The 15,344-nt window shown below is 31.8% G+C and overlaps 2 long non-coding RNA genes across 2 annotated transcripts; both read left to right on the plus strand.

Moving 5' to 3' along the window:
* The first annotated feature begins 5,088 nt into the window (after positions 1-5,088).
* On the plus strand, positions 5,089-8,296 carry LOC139514916 (uncharacterized). Its single transcript, XR_011662751.1, has 3 exons — positions 5,089-5,266; positions 7,312-7,403; positions 7,861-8,296. It is a non-coding gene; the product is annotated as an uncharacterized lncRNA (long non-coding RNA).
* Positions 8,297-12,042: 3,746 nt separating this feature from the next.
* On the plus strand, positions 12,043-15,009 carry LOC139517059 (uncharacterized). Its single transcript, XR_011663073.1, has 3 exons — positions 12,043-12,183; positions 12,884-13,297; positions 14,915-15,009. It is a non-coding gene; the product is annotated as an uncharacterized lncRNA (long non-coding RNA).
* Positions 15,010-15,344: the final 335 nt, after the last annotated feature.

Below are 15,344 nucleotides of genomic sequence, written 5' to 3' on the forward strand. Positions count from 1 at the left end.
TTGTAAACAGTGAAGGAGTAGGTCCAGTAAGACCCCTTTTTGGCCCCAAAATATAGCAGTTTTACAAAATTGTTAAAATGTAAACTTTTAGTTATTCATTGGACAGTAGAATGCTGCTGCTACAAAAATATGGGCTGTTTTTGACAATACAATGCACATATATCGGGTACTAGCACCATTAAGTCATGTTAAATTACTGAAATCTTCAAAATTCTAGCATCTTAGTTAAATTTTAGACGGCTTTAGTGTGAAACGAAAATGGGCGCATTCGTGTTCATCCTTAATATTAAAATATAAGTTGTATTTTATAATAATACATAATATATACAAAAGAGGGACGAAAGATACCAAAGGGACAGTCAAACTCAAATCTAAAATAAACTGACAACGCCATGGCTAAAAATGAAAAAGAAAAACAGAAAAACAATAGTACACATGACACAACACACACACACAACATAGAAAACTAAAGAATAAGGTTGATGATGAACACGGATGCGGCCACTTTCATTTTTGACAAAAACCATCTGAAAAGTGACATTTTTCGGCATATTTGGTAGCTTTTTCATATTTGAGCTTGAATCCGGTTGTTTTTAATGAATAAATCAGTTACAATCTTTCACATAAACTAATTGATTCAAATGAAATCGACACTTAAGTGTTTAAAAAGTGGTCAAAATCTTATTTAAGATAAACCTGAAAATTGAGGCCAAAATCGGTCCTAACCGGACCTTCTCCTTTATAAATATAACCATATCAATGACAATTCATGTCAGCACAAAAAGTGCTGACTACTAGGCTTGTGATACCCTCGGGGAAATAAATCTCCACCAGCAGTGGCATCGACCCAGTGGTTGTAAATAAACTCATCATAGATACCAGGACACAATTTAGTATATACGCCAGACGTGCGTTTCGTCTACAAAAGACTCATCAGTGACTCTCGAAAAAGTTAAAAGGCCAAATAAATTACGAAGTTGAAGAGAATAAAGTTGTCCATCTGTGTCAATATTGAGAAAAAGATAAAGGTATGAAGCAGTCCTCCTTGTATAAGTAGCAACCTTAATTTCAAGTTCATATGGATATATGAGATTAAGTACTGACTGAAGACTATCGTCTTTTGTATGACTTATAAGTATCATATTGTGGATCGACTAACTAGAACATAGTGCTCTGCATGCACCTGACGGTGAAAGTCCTATAACTCTGGGATGACAAAAACAAATGTTCTGGTATGTCACTTTAACCTATAACTTCAGTTGTGTTAAGTTTTCCGTAAACAGAAGCAAGCATAGTGAAATTATTGAACACATGAGAATAATATATATCTATCCTACAGTTAAAGTGTGGCCACTCTGGAACGACATTCTAGATAATCTTTAAAATCAAAAGGCAGCTTCCATTGATCAATTTCAACTTCATTGCAAAGTTTCGAGGAAATCAATCGCAAACAATGTTAAATTTTCATGAGAAAAGTCACATAAATATCGAATAATAAAAAGTAAAGTCATGAAAATTCAAAAAGAGATTGCTTTGATCAAATATAACCCTGTGATAAAATTTCAGGCAAAAGAACTACAAAAAAAAAGATGATTTATGGTACAATTTGCATTGCATAAAGTCTTTAAAATTTGTACTCGTATCAAACGGTAGGGAGTTTTCTATAATCATAATTGTTTAGTTAAAATTTCATTTAGAATTGACATACGAATGGACGTAAAAATGGATGAATGGATTGACAGACAGACAGGCAGACGAAAATTGAAACGAACAGATGTACGGACAGTCAATGTTATTGCAAAATAACCCCCCTTTTTATAGAAAGGTATAGATTATCAATTATTATTTCTCCAATGTATTAAATAAATGATAATAGATTTAATTGTTTTATCATTTTCAGGTAACCATTTATTCGTATACCCATTTTTTGTTTTAATTTGAATTCATAAAATAATGTAGTTATTCATAAAAATACAGATGTTTCTACTTTTGTAATTTAAAATTACAATTCTGAGTCAATTTTCATATATATCAATAAAAGTAAATATACTCATCATGGTGTCCTTAAAAGGAATTCCTTCAACTTCGCCAATTTAAACTTTTATTTCCAAAGCGTCATCGTAAGGAAATTATATGATAAGAACTGTAAACTATGGAATACGTATTTACTCGAAGATATATACTTTAATACACTCGCTGTTGGAATGTCGCTACATACAAATGGAAATTTCACAATTAGGAATCTGAAATCTACTTTGTTTTCGTTTTGTTTTGTTCTCGACCGACTCTAATTATCAATTTCCAGACGATAGTCAATATATGAGACAGACTATATGTTTTATTTTTTTATTTCAAGTTCTTTAAGATAAACGTTTTCAACATAGTACCAAACTTTTTATTATTTGGTGATAAGGCTAGTAAGTCATATAGTAATATCTGTCATTTCTGTATATCAGCTTCTAGAATTATATTGGCGTCAATAGTTGTGTATTGGATTGTCTTACAAAGTACCTGATTTATCATACAAGACACGTGTTAGGTGTTATTATTTTGTTTTAGATTTGATTGACATGAAGGGAATATGATTTCAGGTCCACCTTATCACCAATTGCTTGTGCATCTTGACAGTTATCAATTATTCATGAGGTGTAACTGTACTTGTATATATAAAGAAAGCAAACTCAAATTGACAAAACTAATGACATGCATACTTGAATGAACTACTCTACCGATATAATAACTCGTTCATTTGTGCATATGTACAAAACAAGATAACTATATTTCATTGGGTACATATTTTGTAGCTTATATGTCTCCCTTCTGGTTGGGGGACGGTGCCTTATGAAAGACTTGAAACAATAGTTTAAACATTTTCGAAAATAATACTAGAAGCTTTCATTGAGACGTTATACCTCTTTATAATAACATTTTCTAAAAAAAAAAGAAACAAACAAGAAGGAAGTTTTATTGAAGTAGAAATTTAGTGTTCAAATAGAATGTTGGCGATCATTTAGTAATGATGAAATACATTTAACCGTTAATCAAAACGTTGTCATAGAAATACTCTTTTCACCGATATACAAAAAACTTCATTTTACTGATATCTGTCACAATGATTTGACATGGCGTTTTATTATTGATACACATTGATAAATATGCAGTAAATTTATTGTAGACGAGCTATTCTCATAAGCCTGGGAATGTCGTGGATAGGCTCAGATTTCAGTAATATCTTAATGACTTTTTTTTCATTCAGAGCCTATTCATGAATGATGTCCGATTTGTTTTTTGGACTCATATGAAGCAGAATTTACACAAAACCTTCTCATAGACAAAAAGAAAACTTCTCGCATAATTGTTTATTCTTTCTTATATAATGATGATGTTCTGTCAATAACTTACAGTTCAGCGAGTGATTGTATCTGATTATATAATATACCCTGTTGAAGTTCATATTAATGATAATACCCAAACCGACAGGTCGGCTTCAAATATATAGCTTGCATAGCTTTCAATTTCTCTGCAGTAACATACCCTCTGTTTCATCTCCATTGATGCGTTACTCCTGTGATCGTTCACAATAAACGAACTAAATTAGCAGGGTGTGCTTCTTACCCAAATATTACACTGATCTGAAAGTAATGCAAGGAAGAGAGATTGAAATCGACACTTCACAAGTTTTACGGTTACAATCATAAATTGGTTGACCGATAGGATGTATATGTTTCAATTCTCTAGCGCCATGTTTTCGCAACCGTAGATCTTTAGATTCCGCAATAGTTGTCTAATCTGTAATTCTACCGAGAATGTCCTATTCCCAACTATGACATTTAAAATAAGTTCAGAACACAGCTGATGGTGGTGTATTCTTAGTTCGAGACTCTTGTCGTATCGACGCACCCGGTCTCGATCTTTTGGAGTTCATGCGATTCTTTAAGTTTTTGTGTGTTGCCTTGATTTATCGTCTTAAGCGAATGGTACGATTTTAACATCGGTTAACTACTGTCATAATTTGAAATAAGAATAGAACACACCCGCGAAATCGCGGGCATTTAGAGCTTGGATGAAAGTCTATATGTAAAGTATATATGTAAACTGGTGTAAGAAGAATGTTTGTAAAAGATTTTATGTCTGGAAAATTTCAGAAAAGGTATCAAAATTCATAGGTACTTCCATTATTTTCGCGTTTCTGTATACTATGAACATACGTTTATTATAAATAAAGTGTATTTGCTATTAACTATCAATTCAAAGTTTCTTCTCCACGGCGATCACTGCTATATTATATACTAGTAGATAGTCTCCATCAACGCGAAAATCATTGTCCTATCCCCGAGTAGTCTTGTGAAAATTATGTGCAAGTTTAAAATCATAAGTCTTGGTCTGATAAAAGAAACAACATCCGGATGCCTTTATTTTCCTTTTTCTCCCAAAATAACCAAAACTGAATAATTATAAGAATTGATGACAAATGCGACTATGCATGGTACCTATAGAACACAGAGGCATGATGATCAATTTATTGTAGAAGGATGAGAAGCGACACACAAAATGAGGTCTTCTCCTTTAATAGTATAGATACAAACAAACAAACAAACAAACAAACAAACAAACAAACAAACAAACAAAAAAAAAACAAAAAAAAAAACAAACAAATTCAAAACATATACAAAACATAAATAATGATTTAAAGTTCGATATTGAATCTAATCTTATACAACGTATTATGTATAAATTAGCTGTTGCACAACATTTAATTCTTTTCAAGGGGAATAATCTCAACAGCATCTGCACCTCTTCCGGCTACTTTTTTTTTATAAAGCATTTACTTTTTAATTGATGTGAAAAGTGTCTGACTACTAAAAGCCAAATAAGTTTAGCCTTAAGACTATTACAAGGATCATACTACTGAGTTTTGTTTCCTTACACATTAATATAATTAATTGCTAACGAGCTAATTTAAACATATTAAAAAAAAAAAGGTTACATGACCGACCTTATATGCAGATGTTAACAAAAAGTGAAAAATAACGAGATGTATAAATAAAGAGAACATGAAACAATACCGATTTTGCCATCTTGTTTATATATGTAATTAAAATTAATATAAGTGAATTTAATTAAAGTTTAATATGTAAATTAAGTTATTATGGAAGTATAAACAATAACACGTTTTATTCACATTTTAAAGACATATATTTCGTGCGAGATTATGTCGCCAATTATCATAATTTACCTCAAATATCTACAAGAAAAAGGACGATAGGTGAGTTTTTATAAACTTTTAAAGACTCCAAACTGTTGTCGCTCGTGTCATCTCAATATTCTTATCTATTTAGGGCTGCAAATTCGACTGATTTAATTTATTGTTTCTAAATTGGTTCTTAGATTGCAGCCATATATCATCGAAACAAGTTTGAACATAAATCAATTTAACAAACAAGTAATTTGTATATTAAATTAGCAGTCTGTCACAATTTTGAAAAACCTTTCCCTATTTAACATTTGAAATTGGTTTGATCTTGCTCAAATCTAAATGACAATAGGTTTTAACAAAACTACTTCAATTGCATACTAAATATGATTCTACTACAAACTTTTAACCGCATTTGATATTCCAATTTCTTTAGTAAGCATTGCATTTACCTTTGAAATGATCTCTAACACACCTTCTTACCTGATGTAATTAAGGTACATATACAAAGGATCTGTGTTCTCAGCTACCATTCTAAAACATTTGTTTATGCAATGTTGTACTCCAAATTATGATATGTGATTATGATAGTTGTTTTCCATTTGTAGGATGCTAGTTGATAAAATCTAACATATGATTTTGTCCGTTTTAATGAACTTCTCCTTATTAAGATTACCTAGAAAATCGGTATTTTTGTTAATACTTATTACTCTTGAATCTGAAGTACCGATAGCCAGAAAAGGGTGTGCTATTCTTTTACGACGTTTTGTCTGGTTCATTGCTTTGTCTCTTGATTGACTTCATTCGAGTTGTTCCTTATGCATGCACAAAAAGTAATGATTTATTGTTTTTTGCTGCTAAATACCGGTGGTAAATATCCCACGGATAGTCCTAAAGTTTAACTTGCAACAGACCAACAACGAACCCTGGTAAGATTTATTGGTATGATTTTTCAAACTGCAGATAGTAGAGAAATTTCTCTACAAGAGCCGTCGAATTCAACGTCCCAAATTCGACCGAACATACTGCATAATTATGCAATCCGCACAACTAAACAGACACCCCAAGAGGGTAGTACTGTACCCTCAGATAAAGAAACCTTGACAAATGCTTTACCACAGAGTACAACATGGAGAAGATGTTGGATATCATCATTTTAACCTATTATGTCTGTTTGTTTTGTTCACACATCGGTGTCAGTAGAATGAGATTTTATGCATTTGTCATACAATTGAGAGGTCCAGCTATAAATCCAGGCATAATTCATCATTTTGTACATAAGAAAATATCTGTACCAAATCAGAAATATGACAGTTATTATCCATTCGTTTGATGTGTTAGAGCTTTTTATTTTGCCATTTGATTGCGGACTCTCCGTTTTGACTTTTTATAGGCGGTGGTGCTTATTAAGTATTCAAGTTCCTAATTTTCAACTTGATAATTGGAGTTCGATAGAAAGATGTAAAATGAATATTACCTCAGAAAGGGCACTTAAATCCAAAGTATCTATATTATAGACAACAGAGCCAAAGGTACAAAATAAAACAATCTGAAATACCAGTAATTCCATAATCAAATACTGGTAGAATACGCGTATTTATTGGCTATGAGGACAATAGTAAAATTGTTGTTTCTGAGACACCAAGTAGCTGTGTGTCGAGGGGGTGAATGAAATTTCTATTGTCGAAATAGGCAGCAAATAAATAAGAGTTTTGTAACACTGAAAGTACGAGAATTGTTTTTGCTTCCAGTTCATAGCTCATACCCAGTAAATAGTTTTTTGAAACTATTATCGGTAAATAATCTTTTTCAGACAATTTCTTAAAAGAGAGGCAACAGATACCTAAGGAACATTCAAACTCACAAGTCGATAATGAACTTACAACGCCAAATGATAATGTTATTCCCCTATAGATTTATAAAGAATAATGAGGAATAATGATTAAATTTACTGTACACAATCATATCAAAACTGTTAAATTTGCTGATACAGTAATCCTGCCTCCTAACACACTATTACCGACTGCTTTACTTCTAAACAGATTTCATTCAACAACTTTGTGAGCAGTAAACAAAACCTTAGCTTAATTTTCATTTTTTTTACTTTCTTATTTTAGATGCAACATGATATTGTTCATTCAAATTACTTTTTTACTGATGTGTGTTGTGTCCTGTAATTCCGAATCTGGTGCTAATGTCCTTCCATATGGTAAGTTATTTATCCTGAGCTAATATACTTATGTAAAGTTATTTATTCTGATTCTCAAATTATTTTATGCATTTAAATTTGATGTTATCATTAAAAGCGCTAGGCTTGGCAAGACACAAACCCAGGTAAAACCTACCTTTTTTTCTAAAAATGTCCTGTACCAAGTCAGGAAAATGGAAGTTGTTATCTAGTATATTGTTTTTATGTATGTTGCATTGTCGTTTGTTTTTTGTTGCATTTTCTCTTATAGTTGATGTGTTTTCCTCGGTTTTAGTTTGTAACCGGGATTTGTTTTCTCTCAATCGATTTATGACTTTTGAACAGCGGTATACTACTGTTGCCTTTATTTCTCATTATTGTGTACACGTTACAAAATGTTAATGTAAGAAAAAAATTATAAGACTCTCAACTAACAGGAATAACACAAAATGAAATAGTCTCTTTATTTATTTCCTAGAATGTATTTTACCAAGTGACAGTGGTCACCGTTGTCGACATAGTCGGACGAGATGGTATTTCAATGTTAAACAGGGACAGTGTGCCAAGTTTAAATACAATGGGTGTGGAGGAAATCAAAACCGCTTCGATTCTTATTCTGAATGTCGAAGAAAATGTTCATGTCATGCTGAAATAAATCAGGGTATATATTGTTCAGAGAAGTATGTTCTACGTTACTACTGGGAAACCTCGAGTAAAATGTGTCGAGAATTCTGGTTTAGTGGCTGTAAAGGAAACGAGAACCGGTACAGGACAATACGACAATGTAAACGAGTATGTGACTAATCAAATGAAAAAAAAAGTATTATTAATTTTACATGTTATTTTATTATATGAGTATTTTATTTACTAAGTTATCAATTTAAGAAGGAACATTAAATGATTTACACATTCTCCTTTAAGAACTATTCTTTGAGTCAACCATTGCAAATATCAATACTCATGCCAAGTCCAGTCTATATAAATGATGATTCACCCTTTTATTAAATGAAATACCACAAAGTCATGGATGACCGATGTCATATTTAGTACAATTTTTGGTTTTAGATGTTCTTCATTAGCTTATTGATTTTTTTTTCTCACTATTTTGATTCGAACCCCACTGATGAGTCTATTAAGTTACAAATTATAAACCTGTTTTCTTTGATGTTTTATTCTATCTATCTTTTAAACTTGCGTATGTGTAAAAAAGCTCTAAAGCACTGCAGCAGTGACCATCGATATAACACATTCTGATACATGTAGTAAACAGATTCTGATGATCTGAAATAAAACCATAATGATTGATCGAAAATTCCTAACAACAATCACATATCAAGCTGTACTTTACAAGACCCTACATACCAAGAACGTTGTAAGATAAGTAGTCTTATAGAGGGGACACAGTCATAACCGCATAGTAAATATTGGTGATAGAGAAGTAGTTATCATCTCTCTAAAAAGTAAAATAACAAAAATACCGAACTACGAGGGAAATTCTAAACAGAAATTCCCTCAGCAAACGTCAAAATCAAAAGCTCTTACACATTAAACGAACGTACAAGGTACAAGGCTTATATTTTAATACACCAGACGCGTGTTTCGTCTACATAAGACTCATCAGTGACGCTCATATCAAAATTGCTAGCAAGCCAAACAAGAATAAAGTTGAAAAGCATTGAGAACCCAAAATTCCAAAAAGTTGTGCCTAATACGGCTATGGTAATCTATGCCTGGGATAAGAAAATCCATACTATTTCGAATAATTCATACTTTTGCAAACAGTAAATTTAAAAAAAAATGACCATATAATTAACAACTGTCATATTCCTGATTTGGTATAAACATTTTCTGATGTAGGAAATGGTGGATTAAATATGGTTTTATAGATAGCTAAACCACTCACTTGTATGACACTTGCATAAATTTTAAAATGTCATTATAGTGACAACGATGTGCAACAAAACGAACAGACATGATAGGTAACATTTTAAAAATAACATATCCTAATATTAGACTTGGTTCTGTAGTACTGTAGCAAGTTAATTAAGACATTGTTGTACGATTTTACTAGATAATTAATCTTTTGTCTCAATGTGTCTCACTTTCCATATTTGCAGTCAACGAACAACTAATAAACGTGCAATTCGAACATTAAATGGTGTAGATTGGCACGAATTTATACTTAACTGCTCTAGGGGAGCTAATATCAAGTCATTAGTAAATTAGAACTTTGACAAAAATAAAACATCTTTACAATCCAATAGGTGCCAACGTCACCGTATGTATGACAATTAAAAGTATACTACCATTTAAAAGTATGAAAAAGAGGACAAAGCAGTAATGTTTTCATATCCATGAAATATAAAAAAAATACATTGTAAATATATTTTTTCCTTTTATAACAAAATAAGCTTCGTCTAAAAGAAAAATAAATAGAATCTTGTGATAATTATTAAACTACAAATTGCGTTATGTTTTGTTTCTAACATGATATTATCCAATAAACTCCAAGCTATTGTCTGTATAAGAAGATACCAGCAATATCAATAGTATTAAAGTGAAAAGCAGGCAGTAGTAACAAGGTGGCATTCAAACTCATAAGTCGAGAAAAATTGACAATGTCATGCCAAAATTTAAACCCGACTAAAAGACAAACACTTGAGACGATCTCATGTGTCCCACAAGGGTAAGCAGATAGTTCTCCTATTATGGAACCCGTCTTGTAACTTATTTAATTTCATATCAGGTACGTCGTATTCAAACTTGAAATGAAGACACACACCATTTATCAAAACATAACACCAAAATCTAGAGATTGAGCAATACAAACACCACAACAAATGAAATGAAATGAAATCCGGTGCTCCGGAAAGAGAAGTAGTGTATTTTTCACTTGCGGCAACCGTCCCGTTGCTGATGACAATAACTATTTTTTTTTCTGTTCCCAACATAGAAAACATATTACGATTAAAATAACTTTCAATTTAGCAATCTAGTTAATTTTTTTCAAATTTCAATTTGAATTCAGCAAAAGTTATTGTCTCTGAAGGAAACCAAAACATAGCCCAATATATTAAAGCAAATAACTAATGATGAAAGTAAAATATTTAGCAAGAAAAAGTACTACTTGTATTAGTTAAATCTTATTGGAAATAATCAAATATATTTTGGTTACACACATTTTCTTGTAAAAGTGTATTTGTCTTATTTTATAGCTGAAATCTGTTCATCCACTCAGGAGTGAAATGCTCTTCAAATGCATAAAGTGTGTTTTAATCTTTAAGCGGTATGATGGCTCCTTATGAATTTTTTTTATTGGTTCTTCGTTTAGATATTGATTTAATCCTGAAAAAGATGTACATACCAAGGGTTCAATGCAAAAACTATAAGAAGGACAGACAACTAAATGGCAAAACGAAAAAAGACGACCAGACCAAAAACAGTTCACAAAATGTTAAACAAAAATCTAGATACGAAGCAATAAAAACTCAACAAACAAAACCAACCCACAAAAAGGGGTGAATTCACGTGCTCCGGAAAGATAAGCAAATCCTGTTCCACATGAAGATCGATAATGTCATTAACGCAGAAAAGAGGACGGAGTTTGTGACTTCAACAATTTTCATACAGATATTTCGAGATGACGAGATGACACCCGTTAAACTTTCGATGAGATTACATTAAAGGTTCCATTCTTCGTGTCATCTTTTTAAATTGCATTCAATAATTTGCAGTATCTGAGACGATAGATTTAAGTTTGTGTTTGTTGAAAGGGGGTTTGAAACAAGTCTTAGGATTTCCAAACAATTTCTATACAAAGCTTTAGAAAGTGGTAATAAAGTTGATTTTAATATTTAACAGTGTCTGTAAATCACGAAAGGTAGGATGTATTCTGATGGTAACCAAGTTGTATATATATATACACCAAGGAGCAGAGTTGAAGATATTCATCACATTCACCAAGCTATAGGAAGGACTTGATTATATACATATACGATCAGTTTTGCAAATGCATACACAGAGTGTCTCGCAGTTCTATAATCGAGTAGAACTTGTTGTCTACTGAAATGTGTTTCGATTTAATGATCCATTTGCTAGTTCTGTGTTATAGTTATATAGGATTAAAATGTTGAAAGATTGCATTGATTGAAATGTTGAAATACAAGGTCGTTTGAGTTGTTGCTGGCGTCTAGCCTAAAGTCACACAATACCATATATCATGCTATATGTGAAAACGCTTTAAATATATTAATGATATGCATTATTTATACAAACAGTTTATGTGACACAAATGATGCTAGTAGTCTTATTGAGATTTCTGATACTGTTTCCTAATTTTTTGAAAGATATTTTGTATTTAGAAGTAATTTTCAACTTAGAATTGCATGCAAGTTGTATCCGTCTGTTTATTCACGAGTTTCAGACCTACCATCACTTCTATCGTAGCCGTATGAACTTTAAGCTATATATCATATCGCCTTTAACTGTTTTGACAGTGCACTAACCAGTTCTGACGAAGGTATTTTTAATTAAATTGTAATTAGAACTAGTATGAGCAGGAAAATTTTGGAACAGTTCAAACATAAATCACTATTTTTTATTGTTATTGTAGTAATTGCATGCGAAGGTATACAATCAAAATTATTTATTGCAAGCATGCTACCACATTTGACATGTACCGCCATTGAACATCATTAATATGAAAATTCACGTGCAATGAATAAATTACGAAAGCTTTTAGCTTAATACGCCGAGGTTCACTAAAAAGACTTTTAGTTCAAAGACAAAGTTCCGATTAAATGTGAGTATACTGATTTCGTTATTGACTAATTTAAAGTATTTTTTCAATAAATTTTCTGTACCTATACATGTTCAATTAAATCTACATTTTGTTTGACATTTGTTCACAAAATGCAGTAACCGTTTTGATTCATGTGAACGAATAATTAATAGAGCATTTTATAGCTGGTAAAATGTCTATACCATTTTCTTGTATCAATTGTTTCAAATGATAATGTCTGCAAGGTTAAAAATTCTATCATTTTCAATAACTCATAAATCATCCAAAAATAAATTCCTATTTGGTAGAGATTGTATTCATACGGATTTTATTGCAATAGTTTTAAATTATAATTTCAAGTTCTTCTTTTTTTTTTTACTGAAGAAACGTATCGAAACGATGAAAACAGTACTAGTTCATAGTATATTATAACTTAATAGGATGCAAAATATATTTATAATCGTAACAAAAGTCAACAATTATTCTTCCAAACCATGGAAAACTCGCCCATTCTTTTAATGAGATTCTTAAAGACTAGAATAAACTCCTCACTTTTTAAAAACATTATTTTAAGGGCATGCGCATAAGCAAGTACACATAAATCGTTTATCAAAACAAATTGCGTAGTCATAATAGCCTTATCTTGTATCTAATAATATTATATATTATAATATAATAAAACAAAACAAAAACTTATATAATTCATACGTCCATTTTTCAGTAAGCATACGTGCTGACCTACAATGAACAGCCTACTTTTGGTTGTGTCTGTATGGACGTTACTTGTAGTCGTGACGTATGCGGCCAAAAAACCCAAGGAGGATCCGTTCGACCTCAGTGGAATAATGTCGATGCTGGATGGCCCAAATAAAGTAGGAGCAAAGATGGGACCTATGGAAATCATGTCATTGATGACTCAAGTTCAAACCTTACAAGAAAGCTTAGACAAGAAGCCAAGTTCTAGTTCAAAAGACACGAAGAAGTCGTCAAAGAAGTCAAAGAAATCTAAAAAATCGTCAAAAAAATCTTCTAAAAAGTCCAAGAAAGCGCCTAAAAAATCCTCAAAAAAATCAAAGAAGGACAGGAAAAGTAAAAAATCCTCCAAAAAAGAATAAGTGATGTTTTAATGACACAGGTAAGTTTTTACGACATCAAAAATGTTCTAAAAAACCTTGCAAATATAACTTGATCAATGAAAATTGTTTAATTGATTGATTGATTGATTGATTGGTGTTTAACGCCTCTTTCAGCACTTATGTGCTATTTCTTTCCGGTAGGTTTTTATTGGTGGAGGAATCCGGAGTGCCCGGAGAAAACTATCAATCCAAGTCAATTAAGATTGGAGTCGAGCGTAACCTGCCATGTGCGGGATTCGATCTCGCAACCTATGTGTTGACATGCCGCTAATATTAGAATGTAGAATAGCATTAATGTGTATCAACAGGTTAGATACTTTTTAACTAACAGCACATATTTTTATATGATATTGTTTTTTATGCCCCGTTTATTTGCATTATGTTTTCTGGTCTATGCGTCGTACCGTTCGGCCGTCTGTCCCGCTTCAGGTTAAAGTTTTTGGTCGAGGTAGTTTTTGATGAAGTTGAAGTTCAATCAACTTGAAACTTATTACACATGTTCCCTATGATATAATCTTTTAATTGTAATGCCAAATTAGAGATTTTACCCCATTTTCACGGTCCACTGAACATAGAAAATGATAGTGTGGATGGGGCATCCGTGTACTGGGACAAATTCCTGTTTATTCATCTGTTTACTTCACTTGTGCTAAAATTTATCATAAACTGTTTTGTTGTACGTGTTTACGTAACTTTTGTTATTAATAAGGACCCCAAGGTTGAATGGGGTTAAGAAATATACTGCTCACTGAATTCTCCCATCAGACAATAGAACCTTAACAAAACTTAGAAACGTTTATCTGTTGCCACGTGAAGGGATGGTTTCATGGTCTCTGCACCTTTACAACAACTCTTGGAGAGGTCACTAGGTGGTCTGTCGCGAGCTAAAATATTTGTCCCTATCTAACATAGTACCCTTATTTACAGTGGCATTCCAAATTGCCGCCGTTTATCCCGGTCAACACACTTTACATGCCCTACTTTTTTAAAATGCTTGCTTATTTGTTGTCGTCATGAATTATGCATGAGCTATTTACTGCTGAATGTTGAGCAAACAGTAATCAATCAATCAACTGAAGTCTGTACACGTGACTATCATTGTTTACAATTAAAGTTAATAAAGCATTTAATTTACATTTAATTAACCTGGCATCTTATTTTAAGGTGGTTCATAACACTACAGGAAGATAAACGTTTTTATTACATTCTATTGTTCAGGAAATTTAAAGCTTCTCAGAGATCAAATGTTAGTGTTAGTCAAACTGCTATTTGTCTAACGAAAATATTCAGATTAAGTGTGTGGTTGAAGTTTTTTGAAATTTTCATATTTTTGTAATATGGTCAAAGTAAACATGTTGTCAAAATTTAATGAAAACGAGCCAAATTTATTTTAGTGAAGGTGCTTGGTACCACCTTAAGATGTCTTAGAACTAATTTGTCTTGTTTATATTTAAAGCTATAGATATGACAATTCACAAACGGTTTCATATCTAAAACGCATGATTAACACAAATTTCGAATCTCATAAAAAATCGCTAACTATTGCACATATAATTTTCATATTAACAATGAATTACTTTAAACAAAAATGATAATCTTTTCTTTTATGCTTTCAGATATTAAATCAAATAGAGAAACCAATTCTAGAAGAAAGTGTTCGACAAAGAGATTTCCTTATTTTAAGTCAAAATAAAATAGAATTGTAGTGTCAGATTTCGTTTTTATTTTACGTTTTGTTTACCCTACGTATGGTGTTAAGATTTCTGTAACGTTAGTTACTTCTTAGAATCATTTTCACAACCGCTATAAGAATGTTGGCAATAATAACATTTATCTTGAAGTTGTTTGTCATCGGCTATTGATAACAGTGATTTTACGCTCACTCAGTCTGTCAATGGACTTCCAGAGGGGATTTCAATACAATAGAATGAAATTCAAAACAGTGTGGCTGTGGCCATTGATTGACACATAAAATTCATCCATTGACTGGGACAATTTACGTGAACGTTTGTCTGTAACGACCACTGTTCACGACGTACCTACGAT

Source organism: Mytilus edulis, chromosome 3, assembly GCF_963676685.1.
Source record: "Mytilus edulis chromosome 3, xbMytEdul2.2, whole genome shotgun sequence".
Lineage (NCBI taxonomy): Eukaryota > Metazoa > Mollusca > Bivalvia > Mytilida > Mytilidae > Mytilus > Mytilus edulis.